Source organism: Myxine glutinosa, chromosome 7 (assembly GCF_964187855.1).
Source record: "Myxine glutinosa chromosome 7, kmMyxGlut1.1, whole genome shotgun sequence".
Lineage (NCBI taxonomy): Eukaryota > Metazoa > Chordata > Myxini > Myxiniformes > Myxinidae > Myxine > Myxine glutinosa.
This window is the reverse complement of record NC_136267.1, coordinates 180,660,700-180,679,728: the sequence shown is the minus strand read 5'-3', so window position 1 is coordinate 180,679,728 and position 19,029 is coordinate 180,660,700.

The window sequence follows — 19,029 nt, the reverse complement described above, 5'->3', positions numbered from 1 at the left end:
ATGAGCACCACTCTGTCCAAAATGAGCACCACTCTGTCCAAAATTAGCACCACTCTGTCCAAGATTATCACCAGTCTGTCCAAGATTATCACCACTCTGTCCAAGATTATTACCACTCTGTCCAAAATTAGCACCACTCTGTCCAAGATTATCACCACTCTGTCCATGATTATCACCACTCTGTCCAAGATTTTCACCACTCTCTGTCCAAGATTATCACCACTCTCTGTCCAACATTATCACCACTCTCTGTCCAAGATTATCACCACTCTATCCAAGATTATCACCACTCTCTGTCCAACATTATCACCACTCTCTGTCCAACATTATCACCACTCTCTGTCCAAGATTTTCACCACTCTGTCCAAGACTATTACCACTCTGTCCAAAATTAGCACCACTCTGTCCAAGATTATCACCACTCTGTCCATGATTATCACCACTCTGTCCAAGATTTTCACCACTCTCTGTCCAAGATTATCACCACTCTCTGTCCAACATTATCACCACTCTCTGTCCAAGATTATCACCACTCTATCCAAGATTATCACCACTCTCTGTCCAACATTATCACCACTCTCTGTCCAACATTATCACCACTCCCTGTCCAAGATTATCACCACTCTCTGTCCAACATTATCACCACTCTCTGTCCAACATTATCACCACTCTCTGTCCAACATTATCACCACTCTCTGTCCAACATTATCACCACTCTCTGTCCAACATTATCACCACTCTCTGTCCAACATTATCACCACTCTCTGTCCAACATTATCACCACTCTCTGTCCAACATTATCACCACTCTCTGTCCAACATTATCACCACTCTCTGTCCAACATTATCACGACTCTCTGTCCAACATTATCACCACTCTCTGTCCAACATTATCACCACCCTCTGTCCAACATTATCACCACTCTGTCCAAGATTATCACCACTCTCTGTCCAAGATTATCACCACTCTCTGTCCAAGATTATCACCACTCTCTGTCCAACATTATCACCACTCTCTGTCCAACATTATCACCACTCTCTGTCCAACATTATCACCACTCTCTGTCCAAGATTATCACCACTCTCTGTCCAAGATTATCACCACTCTGTCCAACATTATCACCACTCTCCGTCCAACATTATCACCACTCTCTGTCCAACATTATCACCACTCTCTGTCCAAGATTATCACCACTCTCTGTCCAACATTATCACCACTCTCTGTCCAACATTATCACCACTCTCTGTCCAACATTATCACCACTCTCTTTCCAACATTATCACCACTCTCTGTCCAAGATTATCACCACTCTCTGTCCAACATTATCACCACTCTCTGTCCAACATTATCACTACTCTCTGTCCAACATTGTCACCACTCTCTGTCCAACATTATCACCCCTCTCTGTCCAAGATTTTCACCACTCTCTTTCCAAGATTATCACCACTCTCTGTCCAACATTATCACTACTCTCTGTCCAACATTATCACCACTCTCTGTCCAACATTATCACGACTCTCTGTCCAACATTATCACCACTCTCTGTCCAACATTATCACCACTCTCTGATCAAGATTTTCACCACTCTGTTCAAAATTATCACCACTCTGTCCAAGATTTTCACCACTCTGTCCAAGGTTTTCACCACTCTGTCCAAGATTTTCACCACTCTGTCCAAGATTTTCACAACTCTGTCCAGGATTTTCAACCACACTGTCCAAGATTATCACCACTCTGTCCAAGATTATCACCACTCTGTCCAAGATTATCACCACTCTGTCCAAGATTATCACCACTATCCAAAATTAGCACCACTCTGTCCAAGATTATCACCACTCTGTCCAAGATTATCACCACTCTGTCCAAGATTATCACGACTCTATGTCCAAGATTATCACCACTCTGTCCAAGATTATCACCACTCTGTTCAAGATTATCACCACTCTGTCCAAGATTATCACCACTCTCTGTCCAAGGTTATCACCACTCTGTTCAAAATTAGCACCACTCTGTCCAATATTATCAGCACTATCCAAAAATAGCATCACTCTGTCCAAAATTAGCACCACTCTGTCCAAAACTAGCACCATTCTGTCCAAAATTAGCACCATTCTGTCCAAAACTAGCACCACTCTGTCCAAAATTAGCACCATTCTGTCCAAGATTATCACCTCTCTGTCCAAGATTATCACCACTCTGTCCAAAACTAGCACCACTCTGTCCAAAATTAGCACCATTCTGTCCAAGATTATCACCTCTCTGTCCAAGATTATCACCACTCTGTCCAAAATTAGCACCACTCTGTCCAAAATTAGCACCTCTCTGTCCAAGATTATCACCACTATCCAAAATTAGCACCACTCTGTCCAAAATTAGCACCACTCTGTCCAGAATTATCACTACTCTGTCCAAGATTATTACCACTGCCCAAAATTAGCACCACTCTGTCCAAGATTATCACCACTCTGTCCAAGATTATCACCACTCTGTCCAAGATTATCACCACTCTGTCCAGGATTATCACCACTCTGTCCAAGATTATCACCACTATCCAAAACTAGCACCACTCTCTGTCCAAGATTATCACCACTATCCAAAATTAGCACCACTCTATCCAAGATTATCACTACTTTCTGTCCAACATTATTATCACCACTCTCTGTCCAAGAGTATCACCACTGTCCAAAACTTGCACCACTCTGTCCAAGATTATCACTACTTTCTGTCCAAGATTATCACCACTCTGTCCAAGATTATCTCCACTTTCTGTCCAAGATTATCACCACTCTCTGTCCAACATTATTATCACCACTCTCTGTCCAAGATTATCACCACTGTCCAAAACTAACACCACTCTGTCCAAGATTATCACCACTATCCAAAATTAGCACCACTCTGTCCAACATTATCTCCACTTTCTGTCCAAGATTATCACCACTCTGTCCAAGATTATCTCCACTTTCTGTCCAACATTATCACCACTCTGTCCAAGATTATCACTACTTTCTGTCCAACATTATTATCACCACTCTCTGTCCAGGATTATCACCACTGTCCAAAACTAGCACCACTCTGTCCAAAATTATGATCATCACTCTGTCCAAAATTATCACCACTGTCCAAAATTAGCACCACTATGTCCAAGATTATTAGCACTACTCTCTGTCCAAGATTATTAGCACTACTCTCTGTCCAACATTATCACCACTGTCCAAATTTAGCACCACTATGTCCAAAATTATTATCACCAATCTCTGTCCAAGATTATCACCACGATCCAAAAGTAGCACCACTCTGTCCAAAATTACCACCACTCTGTCCAAAATTACCACCACTCTGTCCAAAATTAGCACCACTCTGTCCAAAAGTATTACCACTCTGTCCAAAATTAGCATCACTGTCCAAAATTAGCACCACTGTCCAAAATTAGCATCACTGTCCAAAATTATTACCACTCTGTCCAAAATTAGCATCACTGTCCAAAATTATTACCACTGTCCAAAATTGACACCACTGTCCAAAATTATTATCACCACTCTGTCCAAGATTATTAGCACTACTCTGTCCAAGATTATTAGCACTACTCTGTCCAAGATTATTAGCACTATTCTGTCCAAGATTATTAGCACCAGTCTCTGTCCAGGATTATTAGCACCACTCTGTCCAAGATTATTAGCACCACTCTCTGTCCAGGATTATTAGCACCACTCTGTCCAACATTATTAGCACTACTCTGTCCAAGATTATCGCTGCTCTCTGTCCAAGATTATCACCAGTCTCTGTCCAAGATTATCACCACTCTCTGTCCAAGATTATCACCACTCTCTGTCCAAGATTATCACCACTCTGTCTCCAAGATTATTATCACCACTCTGTCCATGATTATCACCATGCTCTGTCCAAGATTATCACCAGTCTCTGTCCAAGATTATCACCACTCTCTGTTCAAGATTATCATCAGTCTCTGTCCAAGATTATCACCACTCTCTGTCCAAGATTATCACCACTCTCTGTTCAAGATTATCACCACTCTCTGTTCAAGATTATCATCAGTCTCTGTCCAAGATTATCACTACTCTCTGTCCAAGATTATCACCACTCTCTGTTCAAGATTATCACCACTCTCTGTCCAAGATTATCACCAATTTCTGTCCAAGATTATTATCACCACTCTCTGTCCAAGATTGTCACCACTCTCTGTCCAAGATTATCACCACTCTCTGTTCAAGATTATCACCACTCTCTGTCCAAGATTATCACCACTCTCTGTTCAAGATTATCACCAGTCTCTGTCCAAGATTATCACCACTCTCTGTCCAAGATTATTATCATGCTGTCCAAGATTATTATCACCACTCTCTGTCCAAGATTATCACCACTGTCCAAAACTAGCACCACTCTGTCCAACATTATCACCACTCTCTGTCCAACATTATCACCACAGTCCAAATTTAGCACCACTATGTTCAAAATGATTATCACCACTCTGTCCAAGATTATTAGCACTACTCTCTGTCCAAGATTGTTAGCACTACTCTCTGTCCAAGATTATTACCACTCTCTGTCCAAGATTATCACCACTGTCCAAATTTAGCACCACTATGTCCAAAATTATTATCACCACTCTCTGTCCAAGATTAACAGCACTACTCTATGTCCAAGATTATGAGCACCACGCTCTGTCCAAGATTATGAGCACCACTCTCTGTCCAAGATTATTATCAACACTCTCTGTCCAAGATTATCAGCACCACTCTCTGTCCAAGATTATTATCACCACTCTGTCCAAGATTATGAGCACCACTCTGTGTCGAAGATTATTAGTGCCACTCTGTGTCCAAGATTATTATCACCACTCTCTGTCCAAGATTAGCACCACTCTGTCCAAGATTATGAGTGCCACTCTCTGTCCAAGATTATTATCCCCACTCTCTGTCCACGATTATCAACACCACTCTATGTCCAAGATTATCACCACTTTGTCCAATATTATTAGCACCACTCTGTCCAAGATTATTATCACCACTCTCTGTCCAAGATTATCAGCACCACTTTCTGTCCAAGATTATCACCACTCTGTCCAAGATGATTAGCACCGCTTTGTGTCCAGGATTATTAGCACCACTCTGTGTCCAAGATTATGAGCACCACTCTGTGTCCAAGATTATTAGCACCACTCTGTGTCCAAGATTATTAGCACCACTCTGTGTCCAAGATTATTAGCACCACTCTGTCCAAAATTAGCACCCCTCTGTCCAAGATTATTAGCACCACTTTGTCCTAGATTATTAGCACCACTCTATGTCGAAGATTATCACCACTCTATGTCCACGATTATCACCACTCTGTCCAAGATTATCACCACTCTTTCCAAGATTATCACCACTCTGTCAGTGATGTCAGCGTGCAGATGGTGCGGAGTGTTGAATGCCCAACTTCACATGGGTGGGGTCTTTGCCGCCATTTTGTTTCGGCCTATTTAAACTGTCTTGCCTTGGAAACACGATCTACTCTTACGGACTAATTAAAGTATATAATCGAAATCTGTGCTTGTGTTTGAGGATCGGATCTCATGGACGAAGTGTCGAACTCTGGAGTGAAAACTGAAGATTTAAAGAAATTAGCAATTTTATAACTACAGTGTATTTATATAAGCAAGGATGTAGCCTGGTGTTGGTTTAACGGTTTTGGTGGCTAGCTTGGGATCCTAGGGTCCCGAGTTCTAAATCCTGGTCAGCCGCTATAAATCCCAATCCAGAGTGAGGTGGGGTAAGAGAAGGCAGGGTTGGGATGGAATGAGGGAGGTGAAGTGAAGGGAAGAAGGACCCAGCGTTGTCCAACAACACTGTGTACTTTTGCTAGATCAATAGGACATGGGATTGTGAACATGATGTGGTCGAATGCCATTGATGAGTACAAAATGGGGCCTTTAAACTTGTGGGCTCAAAAGGTACAAAAAGCACAATTAAAGGAACCGCAAACACCATCACAAACTGTTTGGCCATGGAGTGTTTGCCATGATGGCAACATCTGCAGCTGAGCCTTGGAGTGGGGGGAGAGAAGGGAGGTGGGTGGAAGGGCGACAGAACACTTTTGTTCAGGGCAGTCCGTCAGGGCGGGGAGGCCTGAAAGATTGATGCCACCCACAAGCAGCAAGTGGCCGATCATGGGACCCGCTGCCAGTGAAGGCGATCCCAAGGTTTATGAGGGCTGTATTTATGCAGCGCACGGCTTTTGAGCTTTCAGCACAGAGAAGTGAACATCTCACCATCATCCTCACCCCCATCATAATCACTCGTCGTCATTCTTCACCTCTCCCACCCCCAGAATCCTGGAGCCCTCTTGCCTGCACAGGTCCTTGCCTGTTTACCCTTCGTTGTTTGAATCTGGCATTTGCCGGCACCATTCCAGGGTTACTTATATTTCGTTACCATTGTATATAGCATTATGTTTCTCCTTCCCCTTTTCTAGTGTCCGTCGAACACCTGATCTGCACCATCCTTTAATCGTCTCATCTACTCTTTTTCCTGAATACTTGCTCTCCTTGTATATAAGCTCCCCTTTTAATTATAAGAAGCGTTTTCCCATTTTCCTGTCTTCCCACAAAAACACCCCAGATTCGGCTTCAGTTGGGTGATCTTTGGGGAAACGTAATAACTGCAATGTTGATAGAACGCAGCGTAGTAAAATTAAACACCTTTTCATCATTAGCGAGGGGTCTTACATCCATGGCTCAATCAGTCCACAAAAAAGCCAAATTAAAACAAGAAAGAGTAATCAGAGATCGCAGACCCTCACCAGGACATGTTTTTGGTGGTTTTTAAGGCTTTTGCATTAAAACAAATATGGCGGCCGAACCACGTGACTGATGACGTCAAAAAAAAATCTCCACCAGTTTATCCACAGATGAGGCTCAAGAAATTTCATCTTGATCGGATGAAGTTTTGTACTTGTCTAATTATGACGTCATAATGGATGCACCTATGCCATCATCATTAACATATGTTATTCCCAATGGAGAGTTTTTTACAATGAGCCATGTCTCAATTCTTTCTATGCAGCGCTTTCAGAGAAATAGAGGTGCAAAGTTTTACGGTTTTTCCAAGATGGCGCCCGTACCACGTCAAGTATGACAGCATAATTATCATTAAAAATTATACATTAGGAGGTGCACATATGGTGAAAATTTCCCATCAATTGGACTAAAGATTACAGAGAAAATCGTATTTATTCTGTGCGGACAAACACACAAATGAAAAATCACTCAAAGAGCGACACTTGCCAAACGAGAACCTGGGTATATCCACAGGCCACTCAGTAGAGCATCCTTTTGACTTCACAAATAATTGGTCGTTGAATTATGTGACCTGATATGCAAATCGTCTTCAACTTAAGTTAATCGAATGAAAATTCACTATTTTTTTTTTTGGTACACAAGATCGAGGCTCATGCAAGAGCTATCATTAATCACAAAAAAAAAAAACGGACGCACAAAACATACAATAAAGGGAGCGGGAGACAAGATGGGGAGAGAGAGGGAAGCACACAAGTACAACAGCAGAAAACAGGGACATAGGGAGATCTGTGGGGGGCAAAAGGGCTTGGGCGGGGGGCAGAGGCATGGTAATGAGGGGGGGGGGGGGGGTGAGTGTGGGAGAAGTAGAAAACACATGGACACTGCTAGGACTTCCAGGAAAGAAGTCGGTATTTCAAAAACGTGGATCTGGGGTGAATTAACGGCGGTAGGAAAGATCAAGGTTTAGGATGAGGGAAGATAAGAGATCGGTGGTGAACAGCTGTTTTAAAGACCGAGAGGGAGGAGTGGGATTGAAGAGACTGAGGGAGTTTGTTCCAGAGGTAGGAGTAAAGAGGAATGAAAGAGTGAAGGTGAGCAGAGAGTCTTGATTTTGGCAATTTCACCAGAAGAGGGTTGCTGGCAGATCTTGTGCGACCTGTAGGAATGTTGGGGGACAGAGCACAGATAGAGCTAGGGGAGCTAGGTCGGATAGGAGTCGGTAGAAGACAGAAAGACCACCTACCTGCCTGTGATGAGTGAGTGAACAGGCCGTCACAATCAGCTTAATCTCGGGAGATTCCAATGATTCTGAAAGCTTTGTTTTCAACAGCGTGAAGCCGAGCTAGCTGTGAGGCAGGAGCACCAGCCCAGAGGGGAGAGCATTATTCCATTGAGCTGTGGATGAAAGCCTTGTATGTGTTGAGGAGCTCAGGTGTCCCAAGGAAGGACTTCGCACGACGCAGGATGCCCAAACGGCGACTGGCTTTGGAGGCCAGCTTGGAAATGTGATTTTCCAGGAAAGATCATGGCAGATAGTGAGACCAAAAGCTTGAGTGACAGAACTTCTTGGAGAGGATTGCTCAGGAAGTAGATAGGAGGGTTGTCCAGTCGGACTTTTCGAGAGAGACATCGTAAGAGTGTGAGATTTGTCAGGTCTGAAAGACGTGTTCCACTTGTTCGACCAGTCTGTGATTTTGTCCAGGTCTTCAGAGAGTGAGGAGGCTGCAGACTGCCGATCTGAGGGATGAGGAATGGAGCCCAAAGAGAGTGGAGTCATCAGCAAACAGATAGAGAGGATTTTCCAGAGAGTGAGAGAGATCATTGATGAAGACCAGAAAAAGCACAGGGCCCAGAACACTACTTGGGGAACTCCAGCCTGAAAAGGAAGGGTAGATGAGAGAAATCCATTCAGGGCCACACGTTGCCGACGACCAGAGAAGAAGTTCGCAAGGCACGCGTGGAGATTTCATGGATACCATAAGAGGAGAGTTTGGTGAGCAGAGCGGGGTGCCAGACAGTATCGATGCACGTGATATATGTCAAGGGAGACAGCTCTGATTTCCTGTTTGGCATTGAGGACCTCCATCCATTGTTGAGACAGCAGAAGCAGCATGTCCAAAGTAGAGTGACCTGGTCTGAAACCAAATTGATGATCAGAGATCAAGCCATTGGAGAAGAGGAAGGAATTGATGTCAGAAGCGATGATTGATTCCATGACCTTGCTGACAATTGGGAGTAGGCTGATTGGTCTGTCGTTGCAAGGATCTGTTTTTGCACTGCACCTTTCTTGTGTAAAGCGGTAATGTTGGCTGATTTCCAAGCAGATGGCAGATGACCTTGAGCAAAACAGAGGGCGAAGAGAACAGAGAGAGGGTGAGATAGAGCGGCAGAGCAGGATTTTAGAACCCGTGGTCTGATGCCGTCTGGTCCAGTTGCAGAATCAGAGTCGAAGATTGACAGAGACTTCTCCACCTTGTCAGGAGAGAAGGACACAGAGTCCAGGAGCAGCTGGGTACGATTGGGTACGGTGGGTACAGAGAGAGATGGGTTTAGGACAAAATATTTTGAGGGATGCAAGATTTTGAGGCAAACACAGAGTTGAGGCATTCAGCTTTTTCACGTGCGGAGTCAGCTCTGTGGTCATTTGAGGTAACGGAGGGGATGGAAGGGGAACAGACATCAGAAACAGAATTGACCAGACGCCACCATGATTTGGAGGAGGGAGACAGGTTTGAGAGTTCAGTTTTGAGAGCAGAGAGATATTGTTTCCTGGCTCTCCTGAGGGTAGACACACACTTGTTTCGAGCTTTGTGAAAGGAACTGAGATTACCTTTAGTTGGATTAGCCTTGCATGAGGTGATGGCAAGTTGCTTCATGGCAACTGCCTCACCACAAGCTTCAGTGTACCATGGACAGGCTGAAGGGTACGACAACTGAAGACGAGAAGGGATAAATCTGTGCATAAGAGAGAGCAGTTTACTTTGGAGGAATTCCCAGGAAGAGTTGATGTCAGAGGCAGTAGAGATGGGAGACCAGTCCAGATGATTGTTGGCTGCTTGAATACCATGCCAGTCAGCCTTTGTGATATTCCAGACTCGTCGGCGTTGAGCAAGCTCTCTGAGAATGGCCAGAGAGATGTCCACATTAACAAGGAAATGATCAGAAGACAGATTGAAGCAGCAGAAGAGCAGCAGACATTTGCAGGGAAGTTTGTCACAACCAAGTCTAGAAGCAGTATTGCTTAAACACTGCTCCGTTGACTGATATCCGGATCGGGAAATTGACAGATTGTGTCAGTCCCAGTGAATCGCAGAAGTCTTTTGCTGAGATGCCATGGCTGGTGTGAGAGGAACCCACACCGAGCCAGCTGGCACACATGGCCTACACGTGATCGAATAATCTTACACGAGATCGAATGGAAGGCCTCAATAATTTACAGTGATTGGAGCTTAATTTTGTTCTGCTGATTACATAAACAGAAACACGTGAACATTGAAGCTTGAATATTATTGCTTAAACACTGCCCTCTTGGGGTTGTTGATCATGTATTATCCTGCCATCATAAAATGAACACCCTGATTTATAAAACGATTTTACAAATGTGTGATACGAACACAATGACATCTACTTTGTTATATATTGTTGCGGATATGAGGACTGTATTTTTTTTTTATTGTGTGCTTTATTATTATTATTGTTTATTCTGCGCCCCCTGCCTCCGGAGTTGTGTAAAGATAAAAAGGGCGTCTCGGTTGTTATTCCATGAAACACCACCTTGCAGGACCCGATAAAACCCTTGTTCAGTAGCTTATATCTTATTATGTGTTTTAGGGTAAGGCCTTGTCGTCCATTAACATGACACTCCATTGCACCGAGTAAAAGAGGTAGATTCCCTTCATTCCCATTCCCAAAACCTCCATTTCCCCTTTCGTCATTGCCAGGCCTCAATTGCCATTGCCAATTACATCCCCTCCAATTGCCGCCATTGACCACGAGGCAGGGTCGGAGAAGAAAGACGGGTCCCCACCTCGTCAGAGAGGGGAGGAGTGAGCCAGCCCCACTCGACCATCCATGAACAAGGGGTTTGGCTTGAGAGGGCGGAGAGAGAATGCTTGGGGGAGGTTCGCAAAGGGTGAAGGGCGGGGGTTATAAAACCCGTTGCATCAGCCCCCACCGAGAGTGGCAAAAAGGAGACAAGAGAGATGAGACAAGCAGATGAGTCCAAGAGAGGAGCGGAAAGGCTGAGCTGAGCTGCGTGGTGAGGTGGAAAGGAAAGAGCTGGGTCGTCAGAGCAGGGCTGAGTTGTGAGGTTCCAAAAGCAGAAGATCATCCAGGGAAGCACAAAGCCTGATATTCATCACCTTGCGTGCCAGCGGCAGCGTCTACAGCAGCAGCAGCAACAACGCTCGCCAGCCGCTTAGGGGCCAGGACGGTAGTTCGGAGCAGGGCCGCGAAGGAACGGCGGCTGCAGAACGTGCGAATCGTGCTGCCGGACCCAGTGGACTTTCCTCTCCTTCCAGCCAATTCCTATCATCATTCCCCGTGTGAGTCTGTGTCTTCGTTTGTTCTGTCCTGGGTATTAAGTAAGCCTGTTAGATAAGCTAATAATTTGCACTGTGTCACCTGCGTCTCATGTCCCTGTACATAATCGTGACTGCTCCCTTTTTGCTTGTGTGTGTAAATAATAAATCCCGTTACTCTTCTGTACGTCTTCCTCTTCCTCTTTGCATTCGGTCGCTTTAGAGTTTTCCAGATTGAGTATCTGTGGCGCGATACGGCCAACGTTTGGGTGAATTGGGTAAATCGGGGAACAACTGTTCGGCCGCGGTTATACCTCCGCTCGGTAAAATAACATCCTAATCCGCGGACCGTAACAATATATATATATATATATATATATATATATATATATATATATATATATATATATATATATATATATATATAAATACAATATACATACATGCATACATACATACATACATACATATATATATATATATATATATATATATATATATATACATACATACATACATACATACATATATATATATATATATATATATTATATATATATATATATATTGTTGCGGATCTCCAGAAGCCCGTTCCCATTGCAAAGGGGGGATTAAACCCCTTTTTTCCCCCTGGGTCTTCGGGTCCGCGAGGCTGAATCGCTACTTCCGGAGCAAGCGTGAAAAGGGTATCAGGTCAACGTCGCACGTACCTTTAACCCACGCTGCCACGAAAGCGGGGACCGAACCTTGCACAAGCCACGCTTAATTGAGTACGCCCGAGCGGTATGCGTATCATGTGACTCGTGCCGTTACTTTTAAGGAACCAGATTCGAGCGGTTCTAGTCGTACCATGCGAGGCCAATCAATGGAAGGGACGGGACCGGTCAAATCAGAGGAAGAACACAATTTATTATTTATGTACAATGATTCACAGAAGGAATGGGGACACAGAGCAGAAGCTTAATCAATCTTAACATATCCAGACACAGGGCCCACTCACGCACACGGGCAGAAGAAGAGAAGAAGTTCGCACGCCAAATGCGCTTTGCTGTCGGTCGCTCCGGGACAGGTCGCCTGACATAGCCCTCGGATGTTCACGGCACGTATGCAGGTGAAGGCAGGCAGGAGGAGATCGCGCGTCTGTGGCCCGGCATGGGTCGTCCTCTTGAGCGTGCGATTAATACAGCGCAGAGCGCAGGGCACGGGGCACGGGGAAAGGTCGTGTACAATCTCGATCACCGGCAATTCAATGCACTCGTTCTGCGGCGCGTTCTCGTGCGTGCTCAAGCTCAACTCAACTCCACTCACTCTCACAGGGAACTGAGGTGGGTGGGGCTTGGAGCAGGGTTATATGGCTCTGCCCCGGCCTTACTCGAATGTTCCAAGCCACACCTCTCATCGTCATGGTTAGCCACTCCCCTCGAGCCCTGATTGGCGGCTCATTGCTTACCGGCCACTCCCTCCTGCAGCGCCTCCCTTCGACCTCGCCAGACTTGTTCAGGCCTGCCACGTGGCATGCTATCGCCAAAAGACTGCCCTACTCACAGGCCTGCTCAATGCAAAACTAACACAGGACAGGACTACGCTTACATTCACTAAGAAATAACTGAACTATCACGAGGCTTCATGTTGTGGTGCGTCTACCTACGAGGGGGAATTATCCTTTATTCCAAAACCACAACACTACACCCCTCTCTCGCCAGACTCGCCAGGCCCTCTCTGGCACTTACCCCCTCTGTGCCCACTTTGGCATCGGGCAACCCGGGTCCTCTCCGGGGATCCTCGGGCCCCACTCACAAACTTCACTACAACTAACCGGCCCCCAGAGCCTACCTACGGCCTCACCTGGCCGACAAACTACCAGTGGCAGAGTGCCCCAATAACTACACGCACCAATTAAGCCAGACGCCCAGCCATTCCACAGTCTACTGCACCCAACAAAACACTACTTTCTACTACCCCGCACCACAGGTGTCAATATCCATACAATTTACCTACGCCTTCTACCTGGCTTTACACTACCCCCCCGGGCTTTCGTGAATGGGTTCCATTCCCCCCATTCACTCTCTTCGCACCATGCGTTCCACACCTTTTATTCCACACCAAGCATTCCACACCACTTATCTCGCACACCTTTTGTGCTCACACACCTGTTACATATTTATGTGAATGTATGTGGATTACCATTCAGGTCTTTGCTTATCCGTGTGTAGTATATTAAGGGTTGTTGTGATGGGAGGGTCAGGAGCCCTTCTGAACAAGTGGCCGGAAACGGAAGTGACCGGAAACGGAAAAAAAAAAAGACACGAGGAAAAAAGGAGGAGGCTTCTTCTTCCTCGCCCCGCTCCGACAAAAGGGGGGATCGACCTTGCGCTGCGTGGAAAAGCGGCGTACCGAAGCCTGTCTGGCGAGAGGAATTACCGGGACGTGTACCTGCCCTGTGGAGACGTCAAGTTGACGTGGGGCCGTGCATCGACCCCGCGTCTGGCATCGTGCACGACACCGTCTAAAAAGACGCGTATGGGTCGCCCGTTGGGGCCTAACACGCCTGGCAAGCGGCGTGGGGCTTTTGGCTGGCTTTCCCGTCCCCGCGTCGCGTGGCCGCGAGGGGCTGTAGCCGGGGTGCCGGGTACGATACCTGCCCGGTGGAAACACGTCCACCCGGGGTTCGTTCAACCGCCCGAGTGCGGCGACGCCGACTATCATCTTGGTCAGGAGGGGCCCAGAGACATTGTGCGGGACCGAGACCAAAAGGGTGTCGTGAGTACTCACCGGGACACACGTATATAAGATGGCCATCTTACTCATAGGGAATTGATTGTGGCTGGGGAATTGTTGATGGTAGTGTATTGTTGATTGCTCGGGGAAAATCTCCGTGGTTGTGTCATTGAAATATTGTTGATGGTTGTGTATTGTTGATTGCTCGGGGAAAATCTCCGTGGTTGTGTCATTGAAATATTGTTGATGGTTGTGTATTGTTGATTGCTCGGGGAAAATCTCCGTGGTGGTGTCATTGAAATTGTATGGTATCATTACCATTGAAATATATCCTTGAACGTCAGTTGTCTCTTGGGTGAAATTCATATGGATTGCGTGGCGAAAGCGCATATATAATACAGCTTTCTGGCGAAGTTCCTCTCACGGTCCGGGGGTCACTGAGACCAGGTATTCACTGAGGGGACCACGTAACAGAATTGGGGGCTCGTCCAAATTACGATTTGCGGTTTCGCAATTGGGTCTACGTCCGGGATTTAAAATTGTATAAAATAATAAAATAATAATTTTTTTATTAATTAAAATTTATTAATTAATTATTAATTGGATTTTTTTTTTGAGAAATTGGGGTAAAGTCTTGGGTGAAGGTTAACAGGTGTTAACGATAGGCACCATGGCGTTTGTGGCACAGAACTTTGGGGTAACCCCGAGTGAGGCACAGTTCCGAGCGTTGCTAAAGTCGGACCTCTTGAAATTGGCCAAACATTTTAACTTGGAGGTCCGAACTAATTTGAGGAAGGCAGAGTTGCAGGCCACGGTGATACAATCTATGGTGGGATTAGGAACATGGGACGAGTTAGCCTGGGAGTGGCTACCCGAAGAACCAGAAGACGTTGAGCTCCGGAAACTGGAGTTGCAGTTACGGAGCCAGGAACGGATTAAAGAAGAAGAAAGGAAAGCAGAAAAGGAAAGAGCAGAAGAAGAAAGGAAAGCAGAAAAGGAAAGAGCAGAAGAAGAAAGGAAAGCAGAAAAGGAAAGAGCAGAAGAAGAAAGGAAAGCAGAAAAGGAAAGAGCAGAAGAAGAAAGGAAAGCAGAAGAGAGGAGGGAAGAGAAACAAGCGGAGGAAAGGAGAGTGGAACGAGAACTCCAGGAAAGGTTAAAAGAAGAAGAAAGGAAAGCAGAAGCGAGGAGAGAAGAGAAACAAGCAGAGGAAAGGAGAGTGGAACGAGAACTCCAGGAAAGGTTAAAAGAAGAAGAAAGGAAAGCAGAAGCAGAGGAAAGGAGAGTGGAACGAGAACTCCAGGAAAGGTTAGAAGGGAGAAAAGCAGAGTAGAGGAGAGCTGCAAGGGACCTCGAAGCAGAGGAGAGAAAAGCGGAAAGGGAATTAAAGGAACGTGACATGGAGCTTCAGCAAGAAATCAAATTCAAGGAGCTGGAGTTAATGAGAGAACGGGGAGAGGCACCACCCTTGCTGACGGGGTCGACACCTAACCAGAAAACCTGGGATGTGGGCAGACATGTGAGGCTGGTTCCACCGTTCAGTGAAAAGGAAGTCGCGAAATTTTTCCCACACTTTGAGAAAGTGGCTCGACAATTAAACTGGCCGGAGGAGGCCTGGATCATACTCGTGCAAAGTGTGCTGGTGGGGAAAGCTCAGGAAATTTATTCGGCGCTACCAATGGACCAATGTGCAGATTATGAGGTACTGAAGAAGCACATCCTCAAGGCCTATGAGTTGGTTCCGGAAGCTTACAGGCAAAAATTCAGGAATGCCAGGAAGAGGGAGAGTGAGACCCATGTGGAGTTTGCCAGAGTGAAAGAAAACATGTTTGATCGGTGGTGTGAGTCAAAAGGAGTCGGGAAAGACTTCGAAACATTGCGGGACTTGATCCTGGTGGAGGAATTCCAGCAGTGTGTCCACGAGGACATCAAAGTGTACCTGCAGGAAAAGAAAGTACCAAAGTTGTGGGACGCAGCCACCATGGCAGATGATTATGCCTTAACCCACCGAATAGGGGTCCACGAACCTAACTCCTCGCCTAGATCTCCGCAGGGGAGGTGGGTAACAGCAGGTGCGGAGAACGACCATACATGGCGGCGGCCTCGAGATGATTATGGGGACAACTATGATACCCCACCGGTTCGAAATCAGAGGGATGCGGGCCCAAGACAAACTTATAGTTCGGGGGGCCCGAGGCAGACCACGAGTTTTTCCTCCGGGCCTACTTGCGCTTTTTGCAAGAAACCTGGACACTTGATGTCCAGTTGTTACCGCATGAAAAGCGAAGACCCAGAGCGGAGTCCGACTACTACGACTCCAAACGCAATGGCCATTGTGAGAAATCGCCATCAAAAGGGTTACCAACCATTTATTTCAGAGGGGTTTGTGTAACGGGATGGAGCCTCGACTAACCGGAAACCGGTTAGGATATTGAGGGACACAGGGGCACATCAATCTTTAATGCTTGAAGGCATTTTGCCATGGTCCAAGGAGACGGCAACGGGGGATAGTGTTCGTTTACAGGGGATCGGGGGCGGTGTTAGTGCTCCCCTTCATGTCATCCATTTGGAGTCCGATTTGGTGTCAGGACCGGTCACCGTCGGTTTACAAGCCACGCTTCCTGTAGAGGGTGTATCTGTGGTTATCGGGAATGATTTGGCTGGGGGGCAAGTTTATGGTAACCTGAGGGTTGGGAAAGAGCCCAGCAGGGAAAATAACGCCACACCAGCTCGGGATGGCGACAAAAGTGCCAAGTTATTTGTAGGGGGACTGAACTTCAAAACAGAGGAAGAAGTTCTGACCTCTGTCTTCAACAGATATGGGCCGCTGGTGGAAGTGCGGTTGGTAAGAGACTGGGAAACGCAACAGTCAAGAGGGTTCGGCTTTGTCACGTTTGCCAGCACAAAAGACGCCAGAGAGGCAGAGAAGAATTGGAATGGCAAGGATTTGGAGGGTCGGACCATAACAGTAGGGAAGGCATTTCGTAGACGTCGAGAGGTCTACAGGAGAGGACAACTGGGCGGTAGTTTTGGTGGTGGCCGCAATCAATATTATTATGGAGGCTCCCTGAGTTACGGCCGCTCCCGAAGGAAGGATTGGCAAAGTAGTGGCCGAGAAGGAGACCGCTATTCCTGGGACTACAGGGACAAGTGGTCCCACCCTAAGTATTAGGGAAGTTCTGAGAAGTTGAAGCACTGAATGTGGCGGAGCCGCCGAGCCAAGATTCCTACACGGATTAACCGTGAACGCCGTTCCTAAAGGCGTCCATGTAGTGAACTTTCATGCACGGACTAACCGTGAACTCCACGTTCCTCAAGGCGCCCATGTAGAGAACTTTCCTGCACGGACTAACCGTGAACTCCACGTTCCTAAAGGCATCCATGTAGTGAATACTCGGCTTGGCCTCCTGGAAAAAGTGCTATCGAGTGGCTTAACTTTGGATCTTTGATCAACCCCTTAACCTTCATTCACAAGAAACTGACGGTCAAAGTCAGAGGGTCATGAGATGGAGTTTGATTTGGCAGGGACAATGTCGTTGCTGGTGCTTAGTCCAGAGTGAGTAATCTGGAGGGGTTGTGGTGAAATTTTGGTTGCTTTATTTGTAAGTGATAACTGTGCCCGGGGGGAACTGATAATGTGGGGGGGTTGAGTTATCTGGTTTGTTTCTCCAAATTGGCCGGCAAAGAAAGTTTTCGCTGGGTTCAAACTTTCTTTCTTGAAGGGGGGGAGTGTTACATATTTATGTGAATGTATGTGGATTACCATTCAGGTCTTTGCTTATCCGTGTGTAGTATATTAAGGGTTGTTGTGATGGGAGGGTCAGGAGCCCTTCTGAACAAGTGGCCGGAAACGGAAGTGACCGGAAACGGAAAAAAAAAAGACACGAGGAAAAAATGAGGAGGCTTCTTCTTCCTCGCCCCGCTCCGACAAAAGGGGGGATCGACCTTGCGCTGCGTGGAAAAGCGGCGTTCCGAAGCCTGTCTGGCGAGAGGAATTACCGGGACGTGTACCTGCCCTGTGGAGACGTCAAGTTGACGTGGGGCCGTGCATCGACCCCGCGTCTGGCATCGTGCACGACACCGTCTAAAAAGACGCGTATGGGTCGCCCGTTGGGGCCTAACACGCCTGGCAAGCGGCGTGGGGCTTTTGGCTGGCTTTCCCGTCCCCGCGTCGCGTGGCCGCGAGGGGCTGTAGCCGGGGTGCTGGGTACGATACCTGCCCGGTGGAAACACGTCCACCCGGGGTTCGTTCAACCCCCCGAGTGCGGCGACGCCGACTATCATCTTGGTCAGGAGGGGCCCAGAGACATTGTGCGGGACCGAGACCAAAAGGGTGTCGTGAGTACTCACCGGGACACACGTATATAAGATGGCCATCTTACTCATAGGGAATTGATTGTGGCTGGGGAATTGTTGATGGTAGTGTATTGTTGATTGCTCGGGGAAAATCTCCGTGGTTGTGTCATTGAAATATTGTTGATGGTTGTGTATTGTTGATTGCTCGGGGAAAATCTCCGTGGTTGTGTCATTGAAATATTGTTGATGGTTGTGTATTGTTGATTGCTCGGGGAAAATCTCCGTGGTGGTGTCATTGAAATTGTATGGTATCATTACCATTGAAATATATCCTTGAACGTCAGTTGTCTCTTGGGTGAAATTCATATGGATTGCGTGGCGAAAGCGCATATATAATACAGCTTTCTGGCGAAGTTCCTCTCACGGTCCGGGGGTCACTGAGACCAGGTATTCACCGAGGGGACCACGTAACACACCTCAACACAATTCCTCAAGCACTACCACACAACTTCGTTTATTTTCCACACACAATTCCTCAATTCTACCCCCCCCCCCCCCTTCCCACGCCTCCTCCCCCCAAGCCCTCTCCCTCCCACACATCTCCCTGCTCTTAAATGTTGTGTGCTCTCAAGTGTTTGTGTGCTTCCCCTTCTCTTGTCTTCCGCTCCCTCTTTTTATATATTTTGTTTGTCTGGTTGATTT